The sequence below is a fragment of the Alligator sinensis genome, unplaced genomic scaffold (genome assembly GCF_000455745.1).
Source record: "Alligator sinensis unplaced genomic scaffold, ASM45574v1 scaffold241_1, whole genome shotgun sequence".
Lineage (NCBI taxonomy): Eukaryota > Metazoa > Chordata > Crocodylia > Alligatoridae > Alligator > Alligator sinensis.
Window position 1 is genome coordinate 3,173,774 of NW_005841894.1, and position 6,170 is coordinate 3,179,943.

Sequence of the window (6,170 nt, forward strand, 5' to 3'; positions counted from 1 at the left end):
GCAACAGACAAGAAAGGATTGTTTCTCCTGGCAGAGATACCAGGCAACGTCTACACAGGATGGGGTGATCTCATTTTTTCAAAATGCTTCATAATCACTGCTGAGTTAGTTGTTCCTCTATGAGCTAAATTGTACCACTTGTATTTCAAACAGGAATGGTTTGGGCCATCATACCCCACAAAGCAATGAGAAAGATAATTATTTGCATAAAGTGGAACCAGGATTAAAACGCAGGAGAGGTAGGCTCCTGTTCTTGTGGTCAGACCACATTCTTTTTCCAACAGATACAGAGATGAAAAGTAACTGTTACCTGAAAATACACAACGTGAACATTTCATTTCTCATAGCTTGATCATGACTGGGCCAAAGTCTTGGCCACTATTCATGGGCCTCAATAAATACAATGAAAGCCTACAATGACACACAAGGTAGTCAAACAGTATACTTCTGTTATACATAGCATAAATAGTATGACTTTATAGCAAAGCTACTTTTATACTTTGTTCTTCCTAACCTAATTGTTTCACAATTTTTTGTAACCAAATGGTTTACTTGATATAATAAGTAAACTAAGCATCAGAATGGATTAATACTTTGCAATTGCACTTGCAAACAAACAAATGCTACAGCATATACCAAAAGTGAAATGGATTAGTAACCTCTCTTCTGCCCCAACCATAAGGTACACCAAATTTCAAGGCAACATCAATATACAGATTTTAAGGCACTTTGAAAAGTCAACCTCTAAACTGAGAGGTATGCTCTACAGTATAGCTGGCATGCTGGAAAGCACAGCATGACTTTATATTCTAAATGGATGCCAACCAGTTTGCCCAGGATTCCCATGTGACTATGTACTGCAACAAGATGCAGCTCTTCAAGAGACTGTCAGAGCTGGGGCTTTTTTATGTTAACTAAAGCAATCATTTTTACATATTACTCTTATTTATGTTCTCATTTGAGAATGTCTTCAAACAAACATAAACTCCATATTACTCAGCTGAGAAAAGACAGCCTAAATTTCAGTTACTACACTAAAATGCACACAGTACTCTTGACTGACTGAACAACGCTGGCTTCTATTATAAAAGTATTTTTACTAGGGTAAAAAACCCCTGCTTTTTTCCTGGCATAAAGCTTGCCGTTCATCTTAAAGCTCATCTCTTTTTTTTTTGCTGCACGGGAAATGAAGTTGTACTTTCACATTTGCACTTTCAAAACTCCAAGTCTGTCTTGCAGATAGAGCATAACACATTCTACTTAGGAGGACAGGAAAAGTCATGACAACTATTTAGCACTATTTCTCCACTGCTTGCTATAAAATGTCATGCTGCTTTATGTTTTCTTCTTGGTTGGGGAAAGTGAGCATGCTTGTGTTTGCAGCTCCTCCTCTTTCAAGCACATACAGACTGCAACTGTAGTAAACAACCACTAGTTCGGAGTTCAGAAGGTCAAGGTCTCAGCGCTGCACCACTACCAATTTTTCCATAAAATGAAATCTAATTTCTTGAAAGGGAAATTATTGCTATTAGAACACAGGAAGGTAAACCACAGTAATTTCCATAAAAAGCCCTACACTCAAAATACTTCATAGGCCACAAAAAAAAACAGTTTGAAAAAATAATGTTAATTATTTTCCCACTACTGTAATACCCAAACTGCTTACTTCTGGGTGCCCATTTAGTTGATGTCCAAATAGAATGTTTTATTTAAACATAAACTTGTACTTTTGAAGAAAAGTGACATGATGCAAAACCCTATCCTTTCTGAATGCAGCAGGCCAGAAGGCTGAGTAGCAATGAGCAGTGCCAACCACACAACCTTCACAAAGCAATCCTGCAGCTGCAGGATATTATGGCTCAGGGCAGGCTGGCACAAACAGTGGTCACACATTGTTTTTTCTCTGATCAGGAGCTGTATTCACCCTCACTTTGTTTTCACAAGGGCTGAATGTGGCCAGACACTCACCCAAACCCTAAACCACATTCCTGTTAGAATTGTCTGGGGCTCAATCCTGTTCCCAGAGTTAAATGAAATCTTTTACCACTGCCATTGACATAATAAAGGCCTTTAAGTAGTTGTGAAAGATGGTGCTCAGAAAGGCTCCCTATATTATTTTTACTACTCATTTGCCCTGTGGTAGCACCAGAAGCTGCAGGCATGGACTCTAATGTTTTATGAACTGTACATAGAATAAAAAAAGAGAGCTACTGCCCCAAAGAGCTTACAGTGTTTTTTATTGTCTCCATTGCTCTGCATCAGCACAGCCAAGGGCAGATGCAACCCCAAAATACTAAAGGATAAGGACCTTTTCTTCTAAAGTGACATTGAACTCGAACAAGTTCTAATCTGTTTCAACACAAAATTCTGACAGCCTTCTTCTCTATATAAAGCATACCTTAAAATGTTGGGAATATTAAAGAAAATTCCTTTAAAATAAAAACACTGCAAGGATTTTTCTGTTCCCCTAATGAGGTCAGTGTGAGCCTTTGCAGCAAGGGAGAGTGGGCAGGCCCGAGAATACCACCATGGCTACCAAACAAGCTTGAGCACAACCCTCCCCTTCTGGCATGCCTGCCAGTCTCTTCAATAACAGCAGCAGAACCCAGATAACACCTCCTAAACCCTAAACTCCTTTCCAGGACCAGTAGAGAAGTAGCAGGGAATAAGGAATCCCTCCTCTAGTTTGTTAAACATCCACATGTCATGGGAGGCTGGGGCCTAAACAGGAGAGCTCCCCACCTCAATCCCACACAGAGTAGGGACTGGAGGAAGCAGATTTGCACAATCTACCTGGTTTTATTATCTCGCTGGCTCCATGTTTGGTACAGAAAGAGAAAGGACCCAAACCACATCTTAAGGCTCCCATTGCTCCCAGCCATAACCAGGTGTCAAGGAAGGTGTGCTCTCCCTTGGCTGCTTTGGCTATCCCTGATCAGCAGGGACCCTAGTTTACTCTGATTTTTTAAAAATCCCCAATTTTGGGATTAAAAAAGGTAACTCAAAATCCACATTTTTCCATCATTAAAATGAAACACTGCTATATATAGATATAGAGATATGTAGATATAGAGATATCTATATATCTATGTATTAGTGGCATTTCATTTTAATTGTGGAAAAATGTGCATTTGAGGTTACTTTTTTAAATCCGAAAATTGGGGATTTTTTTAAATCAGAGAAAACCAGGATCCCTGCTGATCAGGAGCACTGTCCTTGTCCCCCAGTGCAGACAGAGCTGCTGCTCTGCTGCTATTGGTAAAACATCCAGCATGACCTGGGTGTGCATGTGAGCTCCCCCAGAGCAGTGAATGAGAGTGATGTCATCAGGCTAGTACAGTCAGAGCAAAATGACCAACAGCAAAACAGACTGTATATAGACACTGCCAAAGCCACAAAGAAAGTGAAAAATACAGAACATTTTATTTACTAACATCTTACAGTGATGACGATCATAGGGAGCTCTTGTACATTAATACAGCCTGGAGATTTTCAAGTTGACTGCATCCCACTAGAAAGCTTTTCTTTTGCTTTTTTAAGCACAAAGGCTATATAAAAAGCAAGCAGTCAGACTGTATTTACTGTAGCTTTACATCATTAATGAAATACTATATCGCCTCATCTCTAATCTATTCAGCATAGTTACTAAGTCTACACTAGAGACTACTTTGCTGTTCTTATTACATTTCAGAGCTGGAGACCAACCAGAAAATGGAGCTCATGCACCAGTGCTATAAAAAAGGAGCCTTGCTAAGTTGTTGTGAATTATCTACCTGATATGGCAAAAAAAGCACAAAATACCCGCCCTCCCCAAAAAAACATACCACACCATACACATTTATTTCATGATTGATAATGGAACAGAGAGAGTTTACTTACCTATTCAGAAAAAAAAGTCTGCCACAGGCAAGTCAAATTTTACATACCGATATAAATCATGCAACTGAACTAAATTGTTTATCTTTCTGATCTTACAAGAAACTGCTCATCTTTGTTCTGATTCTGAATGCATCAAATTCATTTCTGAACATAAATTAATTTTTTGTGATGACAACAGTAGATGCTGTATAACCAAGGTTTGAAAAGTGTTTCTTGAAAGTGAATAAATATTACGCTTCTGTAAGTGATAGAAAAAAAATCGGAGTAGCAGAATACACCCAGTGTTTAAAAGTGACCTCTCCTATTCACATCACAAACTCCTGAACCACCCTGTTTTGTCATCAGCACCAATTTCATATCAGACCATTTACTTATCTGAACAACTCTGTCCTCCAGTAAGAAAAGGGAAGGGAATGGTTTAGGTGGATTTACAGGGTGACGTTTGTTTGACTGGCACATCTGCTGTAGCAGCTCTATGCACATGCTTTTAATGTAAATACGAGTATTTGTTTCCCTAGCAGGAATGTAACTACAGAACAGTAATTTTCTTTAAATAAGTAATTTGATGAAAGGCAATATTACTGACTGACATATTTTTTAAATTACCTTTGCTGAACGGTACTTTAACAATCCGTATAGTTAAATTAGTGAGTGACAATATCAACTGCACAGACTGTTTATCCAGATTACACATTCCACTGTACTTATACTTTAACCGAACACAGTCAGCATTTATCAGTTGAATTAAAGTTATTATTTACTCATAAGGTATGCAGAGCTGTTAGCTTTTCATGGGGAGAAGGAAGAGTCAAAGGGAGAGATGGAGGGAATACAACACAAAGGATCGGGTTATTGTTTCCCCCAAAACAATCAATTTAAATATGCCATTAATCAAATCTGGCATGTTGACTTTTTTTTTTTTTTTTGCCCTCCATATAAAAGTTCACAGAAAGTTCCAATAGCAGTTGTGTAACAAACAAAATCGGAATCGATTCTTACTGCATAGAAGCTGCTCGCATGAATACAGACTAATGTCACCGAGGTCAGCACTCACTCGTCACATTACAGCAAGCTTATAAGAGATCAGTGGTGGCTCCCAAGCTGAACCACTCTTCACAACTGGCCTCCATGTAAAGTTCTCCCTTGTCAACTCCGGCTCAGTCCACCTTAATTGAATATAACAGCCATAGGCCAGCCCCCAGCTACTTCCATGAACTATGCACTGTTGCAAGTGACAGCTACACATCATGACTACCAGAGACAATAATGACTATAGCACTAGGACCACTATTAATGCCAACGGTGTCATCTCCATCTTAACCCGTTACTCTCCACCTCCTCCCAATACCATGCAGGCAAATAAAGGTTCAGAATGGCAAAACAGTGCCGCAAACCCCAAACCCAGCCTGACATTTCTTTCTTCCTTACAATGCCGGGATGATCCGCCTAAACAAAACCTGGGCTGGGATGATCTAGTTGGGGCTGGTCCTGTTTTGAGCAGGGGGGTTGGACTAGATGACCTCCTGAGGTCCCCTCCAACCCTACATTTTCTATGTGCCCCAACACTTCCACTCCCTGGAACCTACTACATCCATCAATATGCATTATGTTAACCTGGGGGTCGTATTTATTTTTCTTTTCTTTTGCATCCTTGCTAGGATTTTAAAGCACATGGATTTGTTTGGCAAAAGAGCATCCCAACCCCCCTCCTTCCCACCTCCACCCCCACTTGCCCCATTCAAAAGAGCAGCCTGCCACCCATCTGAAAGGATCCCACTCCAGCTTATGACAGAAACAGACAGGCAGAGAGAGATTGCACGGGACAGCCAAAGAAACAAAAAAGACAGAACTAAAAAAAAAAGAAAGAAAGAAAGAGATAAAGGAATAATAATAATAATAATAATAATAATAATAATAATAATAAATAGTAATAATCATTTTACAAAAAGGAATGTTTATTCGCATAAGAAATGGAAGAGGCACAGACCTGACCAGAAGCTGCAGAGCAGGAGAGATTTGTTCTCTTTGCCTTTACACAGAGTCTCCCCTCTCTCTCAGTCCCTGGCACACACACACACCGTGTCACACGCAGCCATGCACACGCACACACACCAGTCTCCCTTCAGCGGCTCTAATGCAGCTCTCAGGAAATGAATGGGGGCACCACAGAGAACTGTTGTACTTGCAAATGACTTCCCCGCATCACATGATGGGGCTGGAGGCAGGGTGGGTCGGGGGGTGGAGGCTTGGCAGACACAAGAGGGAGTGGGACAGGCTGAGGGGGGGGAGGA

General features: G+C 40.3%; 1 protein-coding gene across 14 annotated transcripts in view; it reads right to left on the reverse strand.

Annotated features, from left to right (window-relative positions):
- The window catches only part of KLF12 (Kruppel like factor 12), a 488,339-nt gene that overhangs the window by 445,424 nt on the left and 36,745 nt on the right, over nucleotides 1-6,170 (reverse strand). For 11 of the 14 annotated variants that reach the window (XM_006018139.3, XM_025197322.1, XM_025197321.1 and 8 more), the window contains exon 1: nucleotides 5,867-6,072. The exons of 2 other annotated variants lie outside the window; for them this stretch is intronic. The gene's annotated coding sequence lies outside the window, so the exon portion shown is untranslated. Of the gene's footprint in view, nucleotides 1-4,878; nucleotides 5,637-5,866; nucleotides 6,073-6,170 lie in introns of those variants that run through there. One more of the 14 variants, XM_025197311.1, reaches the window with a different exon arrangement.